The sequence below is a fragment of the Marmota marmota genome, unplaced genomic scaffold (assembly GCF_001458135.2).
Source record: "Marmota marmota marmota unplaced genomic scaffold, marMar, whole genome shotgun sequence".
Taxonomy (NCBI): Eukaryota; Metazoa; Chordata; class Mammalia; order Rodentia; family Sciuridae; genus Marmota; species Marmota marmota.
Genome location: NW_026000240.1, coordinates 15,195,874 through 15,210,017, shown reverse-complemented (window position 1 = coordinate 15,210,017; position 14,144 = coordinate 15,195,874).

Below are 14,144 nucleotides of genomic sequence, written 5' to 3'. Positions count from 1 at the left end.
ATGTTGCTGTCTAATCGCACACTAAATGCTAAAACAGAGCTCTTGACTTCAGACATGGTACCTACAGTCCCCTGTCTCCCAAAGCCTGTCTTCTTCACCTTAATAAACAGCGCCCACCCAGGTTTGCCCAAGCCACAATGTTGTCGTTATCATTAGTTGTCTCCTTTCCATCTTGCACCTTCCCCAATGCACGAGGAGTCCTGGCCATATCCAAATACACACCACTCAGGTACTTCCCTGCAGCTCCACTACAGCCTCCTGGTAGAGGCCAGCCTCCTCTTGCCTCACGCCATTAGGTGGGCTGTTAGCGGACACCCTGCTGCCACGGTTACTCCTCACCAACCCAGAAGAGGACCACTACGATGACTATCCAAATGGTCAGAAGCACCTTTCATGAGTGTTCATTGGAACAAGGCAAACAAAAAAAGACGGAGCTGACCGTGAAGAGCAAGGCCTGGGTGCTCACACTCCCAGTCCAGGCACAGTGGGTGCCAGGAGCCTGCCCACTCTTCCGTTTCCTCTCACACACGGAGTTCAAGATGGCGTGACACATTTTCGAAGTGTATTCTTTGTGTTCCCCTGGTTAAATTTATTTTGCATTTTAACAAGATTTCACAAAACAAAAAAACAAGAAAGGAAATGGATGGGAAGGGGATGTTAATAAGAGGGATATGTTCCCAATTCTCCTGAGCTGTCCACCCAGCCAAGGGCAGGTAAACCACAAGCAGCTGGTCCCCCAAATCCCAGAGTCGCAGGCCAGAAAGGACTCCAGCTCTCCCCGTTCCAGCAGGTAGGAACTTGAGTCAGAAATAGTGCCAGGCATCTTTCCTGAACAAGATGGATTCCTCTGGATGCAGAACCGGAGTCATCTCAAATCATGTCACACTTCTGCAGAAGCATGCCCTGCCCTGTGATTCTGATAGAAATCCCACCGCAGTCCTTGTGGCTCACAGTGGCCATAGGGCCTTAGGCACAGGAGCACCCGTGGGAGCCTGTGAAACCATCAGGAAACCAAAGAGCAGAGGGCACGCAGAGCCCAAAGAGAGACAGGCACAGAGCCCAAGGAGAGACGGGCACAGAGCCTAAGAAGAGATGGACACAGAGCTGGAGGAAGACAGCACCTGCAGAGGGAGGTGACGGGAGAGGGGCCTCGCTGGGCCACTCCAGAGGCTGCTTGCCTCCATCCTCTTCCTGAAGCAGTTTACCTGCTAAGCACCCAGGGTCCCTGCCTCTCTCTCCAAAGCCTCCACCTATCTGCTCCATAAGAGGTGCATGAAGAGGCCGTTTCACACCCACAGCCTGACACCACTGCCATTCAAGAGGACCCACCAACCAAAAGGAGAGAACCCCCTAAAGTAAGCTCAGGCACTGAGGAACAAAGGCAGGCAAGTCCCCAGCTGCTGCTGTCCCTAGAGCCCCACAGTCTGCGTCCCTGAACCCTCCCGATGGTGCAGGGTGATTGGCAGGGAAAGGGGAGCTGAGCTAAGGACAGGATGGGCAACACGAGGAAGACAGAAACTGTCACACCAGAACCACGTGAGCCATGGCTCGGGGACTGCATGGTGTCTTCAGTTCTGCAGTCACACGAAGCTGTTGTGAAGTGACAAAAACAATCACCTGCAGGGAGGAGCAGGCAGGGATGTCACGGGGGAGTGGGGTCCTGCTGGCTGTCTAGCCTGACCTGGATGGTGGTATCATAGATACAAGCCTGGATTTAAACCAATGCCACATATATATCACATAGTCGTATATCGGTAGCGTGTGGTGCTATTGGGTCTCAGCACCCAGCCAAGGTGACGGCTAGAGGAACAGGTTCTGCACAGGCTCCGTCTGTGCAAGACCCAGGTTGGCGAGCCTGTTCTGGCACACTCTGCTCCCTGGCCACGGGAGGAGCCCTTGAGACAGTCAGAAGGTATCTCCTAAAATCCTAAGTGTGAGAGGAAAGGGAGAGTGGACCTTAGAATGGAGGAAATGAGTGACCTTGACCACACCTGCAGCTTCTTACCCAGTTTCCATCTGCAACACACCTCCTGCCCGCTGAGCCTCTGAACTGCACTCAGCAATTGCTGATGGCCTCCATTAGGGTGACGGAATGAGGCATTTCTATGGTCAGTGGGCTTGACTGCTTAGCAGTTCTTGCCCTCTGTAGACCCTAGAGCTCCCTCCTCTGCCCCGCAAGGCCCAGCCCTCCTGGTTCTTCCATCTCTTTGGTTTCCTTGGGTAGCTTCTCTGTGCTGCTTATCCTAGCCTGGTGCTCTTTGAGGATTCGGTCCTACTGTTCTTTTCTCCTTAGTCTCATTCATGTCCTTGGGGATCTGCCCCACTCCCCCAAGTCTGTGAGAATCTATTTGCCATGTGAAAAAAAAAATGCAACCCTTAATCCCCCACATACGTCCTCCCCTGACCTACTGATAAAGGACTCACTGTTTTCTTCCTTTAGAAGTTGAATTAACAATTTAGAGATAAATATGTGAATTCCTGCATAGAAGATGACTAAGAGGAAGAGAACTGGAAAAGAAGAGAGGAAGATGAGGAGAGAGATACTGGCCGATCAGGGAGGCTAAACATTGATGAGTGCGAGACACAGCAGAGGGTGAATTTGAGAGAAAAGACCTCCTGCTACTCAGGACCCCATGGCTGAGCCTCCCCACACCACCTCAGATCTCTGCCAAGGATCTAGTCTAAGCCTCTCAGTCAAATGATCAGTGTGAGGATTGAAACCCAATAGATGCTCTTCTGACACCCCAAGTTGTGCTCATAATAAAGACTATCGAGAATTCTCTCCAGAGACACAAACAATGAAGTAACCTTCCCACGGCAAGCACGGGATTTCTTGCTCAGCAATAGGACAGGTCCACCACCTTCACCGTGAGAAATGATTTTTGTCTATCATTACTTTGGCAAGTTGATATGAATTAACTCCTTGGGTCTATAACTTTGTAGAGATCCTTAAGAGGACTGGGGAGTAAGACTATAAAATGGCCAACCTCAAACCATGCTTCTTTAAGGAATTAATCCCTAGTTCAACACAGAACAGCAAGTAGTTCTTTACCATTGTCTTTCTTGAGTGCTAACATCCCACAGAATAAACACAAGATAAAGACTGGGAAGGTCACTTAATGCCATGTCAATGACGTGGCCCGGCGATCCCCGCTGTCAGAGCCAGAATACCCCAAATGTGGAAGAAGTTTGGGAGGAACAATGTGATGGAGCAGGAGACTGTAGTTTAAGAGCCAAATACCTTGTCCTTTTCATGTTCCCAAAATAGAGAAAATGTTCCTCAGCCAAGAAATGATGAACAGCACCGTGAAGGTTCATCTTATGTCCAACCCTTGTTCTGATGCCTCACTGTGTGGCCACATGACCAGACCTCAAGAGCAACACTCCCCTCAGTGCCTTCGAGATCGCTCTCCCCCTTGCTGTTGGTCTCAGAAAATAATCCCAGCAGGGCCACAGGCCTGGGATCAGCAAAACCTCCGCTTACCTGAGCATAGTAATAAAATAAACCCAGGTTTTTGAAGCTGTTGCCCAAGAGCCAACAGCAAGAGCACCTCTTTCCCAAAGCACACACCATAATGCCTAGTCACCTCCAGAACCTGTGGCCAGTTCATCACCACACTATTGGGCCACGCATAGCCTGAATGCATTGGCCCTAGTTTGGGTATTTTTCTGTGCAGTCTGAAGCCTATCCCCTGAAAAACCTGCCAGCTCCAAACTCAAATTCTTACATATCCAATTATTTTTTTAAATGCCCCAAACCAGCAAATGCCTGGTAATTTATAATTCACTAGCTTTGTGGACCCCAAAGTAAACTTCACCCAGGAGCTGTTACTATTGGTGAGAGGCCACCAAGGTTTTGAAGTGCCCCATCTTTCAGGGGACCTCCTCCCAGTACTACTGAGCTGCAACACCTGAGTAAGATCCCTCTCTGTTCCCCCAGGGAGTCCCCCTGCCCTCCTCCCCTTCTGGACAGGCCCTTCACAGTAAGCTCTGGGGGACCTTGTGCTGTGGGGCACTCCCCCTCCACAGCCCCTATCCAAGTGCCACTCAAACTGTTGTATATGGCTGCCTCCTGTGGCCATAGGTGCTGTGATCAACCCTCAAGTGCCTACACACTGTTATTTCCTCTAACTATGTAATTCAGTCACACGGACAACTGGCCCAGGAGGTCTCCTCTTCTGGAGGCTGGGGACAATGCCACACCCACACAAGGCTAGTGGCAAGAAAGAGTGAGCTCCTGGTGCTGGTGACAGGCCCAGAAACTCATGCCCTTGATGCCTCTCCCCTAATGATAATACCAAATAAGCACCATCAGAAGGCCCTGTTAGTGTCCAGCTTTTCTTCTTTTCAGAATTTACCACGATAATAATTACATGATTAATAATACAGTTGGCTTTTTTAGGTCTGTGTTCCCTAAGATAATAAACTCTGAAAAGGAAACAGGACTACATCGATCTTGTTCCCTGGTTACAATGGACCCAAAATACTTGTGGAATGCTCTCTGGAGTGAAGGCAGTAGTAGCAGAACAGATGCTTCCCATCTGAGACAGGAACCGTCATTGAAGTATGGTGCAAGCAGGCAGGTTTGTGCAGGACTGGGACTTAATCTGAAGGATGGGCAGGTCATACCCTACGACACAGCGTAAGGAGATGATGTGGACCAAGGCAGGAACAGGGCATGGCACAAGGTCTATTGCCAAGAGCATACAGGGGCTGGGACATGTTTCCTGTGGGAGAGATAAACTGCAAGACCAGGAAGGGTCAGAGCAAAACAGCTATGGTTCCAAACACCATCAGTGAAAAGGCCCAGAACCCAGAAGCTCAGGGATGCCTGAGGACAGAAATCACACTGCTGAGACCCGCCCATGCCAGCCTCACAAATTCAGTGTGAAATAGGAAGCATCAGAGTCCACATCCTCAGACCAGCCCAGCAGACTGCATTAATCACATTAGGAGTACACCAGATGGAGATTAGCCTGCTTTACAGGATACCCTAGGAACTTCCCAAAGAGAGAGAGAGAGGCTGTTCACTGTTGATAGCCACAACCAAAGGGGCCCCAGCAAACTTTCAGACTGCCAACTGATGATTGGCTCACAGCGGCCCCAGCAACTTCCAGCTGATTGGCTCCTCTGGGGTGATGCTCATTGAGCTGTTTCCCCGCCCTTTCAGACTGCCAGCTGATGATTGGCTCACAGCGGCCCCAGCAACTTCTAGCTGATTGGCTCCTCTGCGGTGATGCTCATTGGGCTGTTTCCCCGCCCTTTCAGACTACGGAGCTGCTCATTGGGGGACTTTTTTTTGTTCCGCCCACGCAACCCAGCCAATCGGCCTCAAGAGCAGGAGGAGTGGGGGAGGTTGAGAGGCTTGTGGGAAGCCGGTGGTGGCAGTTGGGCTCTGAAGGTTTTTCCTGAGGAGCTGTTTTGTTTGGCGTGTGTGGTTCTAAAAATAAAGTTCGTTTCTTTTGACAAGTGGCTCCTGAATTGTGCCCAGCCAGACTGCGGCAGTTCACCATCAGGGTTTGACAAGGTACTGGTGCTGGCAGGCTGAGTCCCATAAAAATGTGCAAATGTGTTACAGGGCTGGGACCTGCCATGAAGCTGAGGCAGCCACAGAGGCTCCTCTTCACCCAGGTGCTCATAATTATACCAGAAAGATTTTAGACATGTCTCTCAGAGTAATAGGCCTGAGTTTATTAGAAGGGATGAGAAAGAGGAAAGGGAACATTTTCAAGGGAGAGAGCAGGTCCTCCCAGAGAGGAGAGGGACAGCATGCCTCTCCTACACTCCGGTTTCAGTGAGATCCCAGGCAAGTTTCCAGAATTCCCCTTCCAGGTCCACATCTTGACTTTTGACTGACAGCCGGATGACATCAAACTTACAAGTCCCCACCACCATGACAACTCTAGGTCAATTGGGCCCAAGCTGACTGGTTATAATTGGAAGTTGTTCTTACACATTTTATGCTTAGGGGGAATTATCCTTATCTCCTTGAGTTCAGGATCTGGTAAAGGTCACAAGAGCCTCCCCCCACCCTTGGGGGTAACTTGTGTTCTTATCAGCATTTGGGGGCCTGCATTTCTTCTGCAGGTAACAGGTAGTTTGCTGAGGAATGTAACACATCCTATGAACTTAAGCCAGGCAGGGCAGCAGGTAAATTGCTTTAAAGTAAAAAAAAGTGTTTGGGGGTCAGCACAGTGAGTCTATAGAATTATTCCTTTAACCTCATGTCCCCAACACTCTGCCCTGTCAGTACCTTCCATGTCTCTCAGCTGATTCCCCAGATTAAATGACACCCAAGTCATAAAGGAAGTTAGCCTAAGATGCTAAATACCCAGACTCCTCCTAGAGCAAATGATCTGGTATCCTGTTAGCACCTAATCACCAGTTCTCCCCAACCAAAGCCTGAAACAGGCCCCCAAAGACTCTTTCACCCAGCACATGCTCCCCTCTCAGGGAAAAAACTTGCCCAGTGCTGTTGGCACTGATCCTTAGTCAACCATCCTTTCTGGTGGCTGATTTGCACAGCAGGAGCTGCATTTCAACAATGCCTCTGTTAGAAGGTTGTATCCTTGCAGGAATTCTAGATGAGTCACCAGCAGGGACAGGATGCTCAAGGGCATGGAGCAGGTATCATGTTCTGAAGCACTAAATAAAGGACACAGATAAAGGACCAGGGCCTGAGATTGAAGGCAGCCATGGCGTGGAGGCTGAGAAATGCCTTGCCTTGCTCAGGTGACATCCACCAGGCTCCCCACATCACCGCATGGCCTTGAGGGAAATGGACTTCAACACAGGTCTCAGACATCTGATGGGCACCCAGTGCCCTGTGTCATCTCCAGCACCAGGGCACGGCAGCAGGCTGGCTGATGGGCTCTCACACGGGGGAAAAGCTCTGCCCCTTCCAGTTCTGGATGAACTGCAAGAAGTGGACAGAGCTGTGCTCCCTGCAACACCCCTCCCCACCCCCACCTTTTCTCCAATCGAAATATTTCACATTTGAGTCTTTGTGTAAAATCCCATCCTGCCTGTGACTCTGGAAGGTATATGACCAGGATGACCTGGATGTGCTATAAGGAAAGTCCCTAAGGCAGCTTTTGTATGACAGTCCACGTGCCCTTCCAATTCATCTCAGACCATCACCTGGGGAGCTGGCAGCTTGGGATGGTGGCAGCAAGTCTACCTCCTGTAGACACTATCCTTTGCATGGCACCAGCAAGGGTTATTTACAAATTAATAAAAAATACATTTTTATAACTGAGCACCCCTTTACTCCCTAATTAAAGGATCCCTAATTAAAAAGAAAAATGAGGCAAAGACAAAAATCTATAAAGGGCAGTACTCAAAATTTTAACAGTAGTCATCACTGAATAGTAGGGGAATAATAGATAGTATTTTGTTTCTCATTTTGTTAGTTATTAGCAGCATATGGACATGGTACATTGCAACATATTTTAAAATGAAATAAAAGGACAATTCAAACCACAGCCTGGGTGGGGCCCTGTGGCACACTCCTGAAGTCCCAGTGGCTCAGGTGGCTGAGGCAGGAGGATCACAAGTTCAAAGTCATCCTCAGCAACTTAGCAAGGCCCTAAGCAACTTTAGTGAGATCCTCTCTCAAAATAAAGAAGAAATAGGGCTGAAAATGAGAATGTAGCTCAGTGCTTAAGCACCTCGGGGTTCAATCTCATCTGGCTGGATGTGACTCAACCCATGTCCTCCATTGCCTTGATGCACTGATGCCAACATGCAAATCAGCCTCCCAAGAGTGTCACCCACCCTTGCCTCAGTCCCCCTCTCCCTTCCTCACCGGGATGAGGAGAAGGCAACCGGTAAAGAGACAAGTATTAAAGTAATATTTGGTGATCTGAATTAGCTCGGCCAATATAACCTTTACAGGGCTCTTGTTAAAATGTACACAAAGAGTTTCTGTCAATTCCAAACACCAGTACAAGATCCAATTTAAAGCATCTCGTGTTTCAGCTGGAGCCAAGCCACGGCAGCCGGGTAAATTCCCTGAGGGACGAGCAGAATGCGCTGAGTGGTGTGTAATAGCTAACCCCCAAGAAAAGGGCGAGAAGCCATTTACGAAATCCCACCATGTAGGAAGACTAATGTGCCTATTAAAAGCAAAATGTGAACCGCAGGTCCTCTCATTGGGGACTGATTTAAATGCAGGCTTGCTAAATGAGCTCCCGAAGAGATCTGAAGGAGAAGGCTAACAATGAAGTCATACAGGCGCTCATCCTGGGTTGGAATAATTTGTAGGGACCAACAGGAAGCAGATACGAGTGGCCAGGGCAAACAGCAGCTTGTCACTGGTGCCGCAGTACAGAAACAGCCGCCATTATCAAACCTATGCCATATAGGTGAGAAATTGTTCCATATCTTCTTTAATGCTAAGAAGAACAAATAAAATAACATTATGTTAAAATGTTAATAAAGTCAAGCATTGATGAACTTGAACTGTACTTTATAAGTGGAAGGCCTCTCTCTCTAAACCACACACACTTGAACCTATAAAGCCAGAAGAGGAGACCGCAGGACACCAAGGACCATCGGTAAGCCCCCTTTTAATTCTACAGAACTCATTAAGAAAGACACTTCACAGCATACCCATTGCCTGTTCTCTGGTCTATTCTCCCTTTTCCTCTCAATATTTAGGACTCTACTATGCTTTCAGGGAGCAGCCTCTGTCAATCACTTGGCCACTTTGGGTTAAACTCAAGTGCATCAGTGCCTGGTATAAAGCAAACACGAGAACCTGTCAGAAGCCTGCAGGAAGGTGCTCTCACAGCCTCAGGATGTCATTTCCCTTAGGAATGACTTCAAATTCACTGCTGCTGCACTGGTCCCACCTACCCACCCAATCCCCTACACACACACACACACACACACACACACACACAGTTGACTTTAAAACATAATTAAGCAGGAGGATTTTAATAGTATGGAAATGTTTCCTATTGATCAGGGAACATGTAATCCTCTATGCAGCAAAACAAAAGCATCTGCTAATCTTCCCCTCTCTGGTTTTTACACTAAGAAAGCTCAGAGGCTACGCAGATAGCAACAAAAAACACACACCCTAAGGCAGAAGGGCGAGGACCAGGAAAGCAACCGCCAAACAGGCAGCAGCGACAGCAGGCAAGGAGCCCTGGCACAGAGCTCACGGCAGCCTCCGGTGCTGCACAAGACTCTGGCAGAGGAGGAGCAGATGTTTATGGCCACCAGGGAGGTCCAGGCGCCAATCGTGCCTGACTGCCCAGCGAAGGAGACGCCACTGCCCCTGAGGGTTAGCACTGAAGTCTCTGCCTCTCTTTCTTCTCAGAGTTCTGGAAAACTAATGCAAAGGCAGATGGAGTGAAGCGAGTGAGGCAGAAGATGGTGTGATCCCAAAGGTGGCCCTGGCGGAACCGGCTGCTGCTCTGACTGCAGGAGGAGCCCATAGGCACAGGGTCAGTCAATGCACGCTCAGGAGCAGGGAAGGAAGCCTTCTGTCCCAGAATGCACTAGCAGCTGGAGCCATTCCCAAGCTGGGAAGCACGGCTGTGCACCCACTGTGCACTGGTTCTGCCCTGGGTGCTGAGGCCACACCTGGAGCATGCAGGAGAAGGCCCCTGGTGTGGTTTGTATATGAGGTGTCCCCCAAAAGCTGACATGTGAGATAAATGCAAGATTGTTTAGAGGTGAAATGATTGGGTTATGAGGAGTGTAACCTAGTCAGTAGATTAATCTACTGTTGGATTAACTGGGTGGTGAGTATAGGCAAGTAGGTGTGGCTGGAGAAGGTGAGTCCCTGGGGACAGATCCTTGGGGTTTTTATTTTGTCCTGGTGAGTAGAGCTCTCTCTCTTTGCTTCCTGGCTGCCATATCCAGAGCCGCTTTCCTCCTTCACCCTCTTCTGCCATGAAATTCTGCCTCATCTTGGGCCCAGAACCATGGAGTTGGTCGACTACAGACAGAACCTCTGAAACCAAGAACCAAAATAAACTTGTCCTCCTCTGCATTGTGCTCATCAGGTGTTTTGGTCACAGCAGTGAAAAAACTGACCCCAACTGCCCTGCCCTCAGGAAAATAGAAAATAGAAGAGAAGGATAAAACCCTAGGAATACATCAATTCAGTGCGAGTGTGGGAAATAACATGAGGCCAGATAGAGGAAGCGCATGGACAGGCAGGGGCTGTTTTGCAGGGGAGAGGCGGGGGACCTGCGTAACCCACACACATCCCAGCAAGCTTTGGCGGCCAGCCACAGGGACCTGCAATAGGCCACCTGCAGAGGACCTGCTCGCTTACTAGTTCAGACCATGTGCACTGCTGTGCTAGCCACTTCACTGGGCACTAGGGACATGGGCAGGAAAAGAAACATGCTGTCATCCATCAGAGCAGGTCCTCATGGGTGACCATCCCCAGAGCTGGAGGGCTCAACTGGTGTCATGGCAAATAGTGCAGAGAAGGAAACTGCAGTAAATAGGTGAGCACCGGAGCCCTCAGGAGTCAGACACCCAGAGCTCTTCCAGAGTCCTCAGCCAACCAGGACCAGGGGAAACCCTATGGAAGTGGGAAGGACAGGGGTGTCAGAGAGGGTCAGCAAAGGGGAGGTGGGGACAAGTTCTGGGTGTGAGGCAGGCACCTTAGAGGAAGGCCATCCAAACTCATGCCAACTTTCGGATGTCAGCCAAAGCCCAAAGAGCTTTCTCCCAGTCACAGAGTTAAATAGTGGGAATTCCATATGAAACCTCGGAACCTGTCAACATGACTTCATTTAACTCAGGTGGGAGAGGAGTAGGTGCTTCTCTAAAACTGGATTTAGAATAAGAAAATAAAGAGGAATTAGGAGCTAGAATTTGCTACTCCACTTGGAAATATAAAAAATATCTGCAAGTTCTCTGTGAAGTGAATCGGGATTTTGTCTAAAAACCACATCAACCTCAGACACAGTGAACACAACACCCTCCTGGAGATGAGGGTCATGGGTTCATTATTCCAAGTAGGGCTGCTTCTGCCCAGTGCTCTTCCATGTATGTTTTCTTTTTCTTGCTCTTACTCTTTGGGCACGGAGCCCAGTGCTCTCCGACTCCTGGGCCCGGACGTTTGCAGAGCAGCTGCTTCTGGGCCTGCTGCAATGGCCATCGGCCCAGGGCCCACAGCAGGCAAGACAGAGATAAACCACCATTTATCTGGAAGTGCAAACCTTTTAGTTACTTAGAATAGCCATGCTCTAAACAGCTGAAAGTTTCTAAGGGTGACTTATCTACATTCCCCTGACTCAGAGCTGTCAGAGGAGCAGGTGGGGAGGGGGCCCCAGTCAGGAAAAGGAGACTGAGCAGAAGGGATCACAGTGTGATGCCCCAGGACCCCTGTCACACTCCTACACACTCCAAGTGATTGATAAGGGGACTGTTTATCCATATCCATTTGGTAATCCTTTGAATGTAGGTAAATAACCTTGACAGTCACTAATGAGGACTGGGTGGTTTTCTGTTTCTTTTTGGAATTTCACATCCCTGGTCAGTTGCCCACATCAGCTTCACTGACCACTGGGTGCCACCCTTTTACATAAGAATGATAGCCAAGCCAGGCAAGGTGGAGCACCTGGGGATCCCAGCAACCCAGGAGCCTGAGGAAGGCAAATTTGGGGCCAGCCTGGGCAATGTAGCAAGACCTCATCTCAAAATAAAGTTTATTTAAAGGGCTGGGATGTAGCTCAGTGGTACAGAGCCCCAGCCCCCTGAGGGTGGAGGGACAGAGTAAGGTGGACAATAGCATCAACTTCTGCTTTTACCAAGGAATTTGTTTTTCTTAAAAAGCAAACAAAAAAGCCTCCAGTTCGTTTGCCCTGTTTGCCATGACAGGGGCACACCCCTGGCCTCCACGCTGGCCTGCTCTGCCCAACACTTTGTTCCCCATCTGCAAAGCCAGGAGGGGGACCCTGGAGCAGCAGGCAGTGCTATCCACCGGCAGCCTTCTTTTCTTTCTTCTTCCCCCAACCTCCCAGCCTCCTTCCACCTCCAAAGACGTGCGAGGAGCCCGTACCTTTCTGACACAGGCGGGCTCCTCCCAGTCCAAGGAGCGAGGTGGCCATGCTGTGCAGTTCTCTGCCCTGCCAAGACTGTGGCTGTGTCCTCCTGCCTTGCTCGTTGGGACCTGCCAGGCCATTCAGACTAGTTAAAGACACTCGAGACTTAGAGAAAAGCACCATCATGGTTTCTCGGGTCCACCGGTTGGACAGGCAGAGGGCCCATTCACACACTCGCTTTCTTTTGCTACAACAGGTGATGCTGCCCGCAAGGCTCAGGAATCTGCCTGCTCCAGTGAGTTTGCCAGTAAAAGAAACCCCCAGAAATGAAAGTGCTTCAAACTTCAGGGGTGTTTGCAAAGTTAAACCCAAACCAAAAGGCCAGGGGAAGGGAGTGAGAAGTGAACCCCTCTTAAATAGCACAGGAGAGCAGAACGCAGAAACCTAGCCACGGCAGTTTACCCAGACAGTACGCCGTTCTCAGCTCTGGCACCGGAACCTGCCTTCCCGCTGCCCAGCTCTGTTTCTCCTTTGCACTCGCACTAGGCTCAGTGCCAGGCCACCTGCAGCCTGCTCCTTTCCCATGGCCCTTCTTGCTCTTTGCTAATGGTCACAGACTTTGGGTCACTACCTCCCCACCAGCCATGCCTATAGCAGCATTTCCCATGGAAAACAGATCACTGACAGGACAGTCACTGTGGCGACGTGCTCATCCACCCTGTTCCTCCCCACGCCCACCAAGCTCATCTGCTTCCATGTTCTTCCCCAGCAAACCAGACACTGGATAAAAACATGGCCCGCATTGCAACCATACAGGCATCTCCCTGTGCACACTCAGGGTCCTCTGCTGACAGCCCTCTTCCTCCCTTCCCACACCACAGCCTCTGCACCTCTGGGCCTGTGTGCTGGACCCACCGACCGGCATGCAGCCACCTTCCACACGCACGTTTGCCTCTTTCTTTCAGGCTCAACTCCTTAACAACCTGAACTTCAAAGCCCCCTGACACTCTAGCCCTTTGCCCCTCACCAGTCCCTACAAATTAACAAAAAAGTCAGCATCATGCCCATCTGCTTACCAGGTTGCCTTTGTGCCATGTGTATGCCTGATAGAATTCTCTACAGGACGACAGCTGGAAGGAGAGAAATGAAAAAGCAAGAGACCCACCTCAGTGCTGTTTCAGAAAAGAAACCAGAGAAATACTACATTCAACCTTTTCAGCAAACATCCTCAGTACATTTGTATAGCCCAGTCCTTTAATTAAAAATAAGACTCAAATCAAAATATTTTCAGGGATTGTAATGAATAGGTTAGCTGAAAAGGATGCTGAAGGACAGATGATACAATTATCTCATGACAAGGACATCAACACCTGAGCCAGATGGTCTTTGCAATTGAATTTCTCAAGAAATTCACAACCTCATTGCAGGAACCACCCTGAACTCCCAGGATGAAGCTGGACTTTTCTACCAGAGTGTATCTCAGAAACATCTGAGTGCCTGAGTTTCATGCAAATCCAATCACCTCTGCAGCTATTTCCCAAAATAACAATGTTAAGCCTCCTGGAGTGGAGGGGATTAGTTTGGTGTTTGCAGGTGTGGTCTAAGGTGTGGGCATTGCCTGGGTACAGGCATGTGGCGCACTGGGAGGTGCCCAGGGGCCGGATGCTGTGGGAGCACCCAGGAAACAAGAAGGAGCAGTGAAGCAGATACTCCCAGGATAGGGGAGGAAGCTCCACAGAGAATGGACAGAGCAGAATTAACCAGTCTGTTCCCACTCTTTGTCAGCACCAGGGACCCTGCACCAATCCTGTCTCCTGCAATATGAGGTCTTCTGTACGGTACCAGCTGGGTGTTTACAGGAATTTGCCCTTTGGCTCCCGGCCATTCTTGTCCCAAAAGTTCACCTTACAGGACACAGAAGAGCCACACATCGACCCTGCTAAGGCCAAAATGTTCAAGATGACAGGCCCCAGGAGCCTCAGCCTGGCCTTGGCTGCCCTTCACAGCAGCAGAAGGAGAACATGCTCAACCCAAGATGCACACAGTGTCCTGTGGGGGCTCGGTGCAGTGGGGATGTGGTAGGGAGTCTCCAAGAGCAAAGAAAAAGCTACATGGCCCACTCAGGGT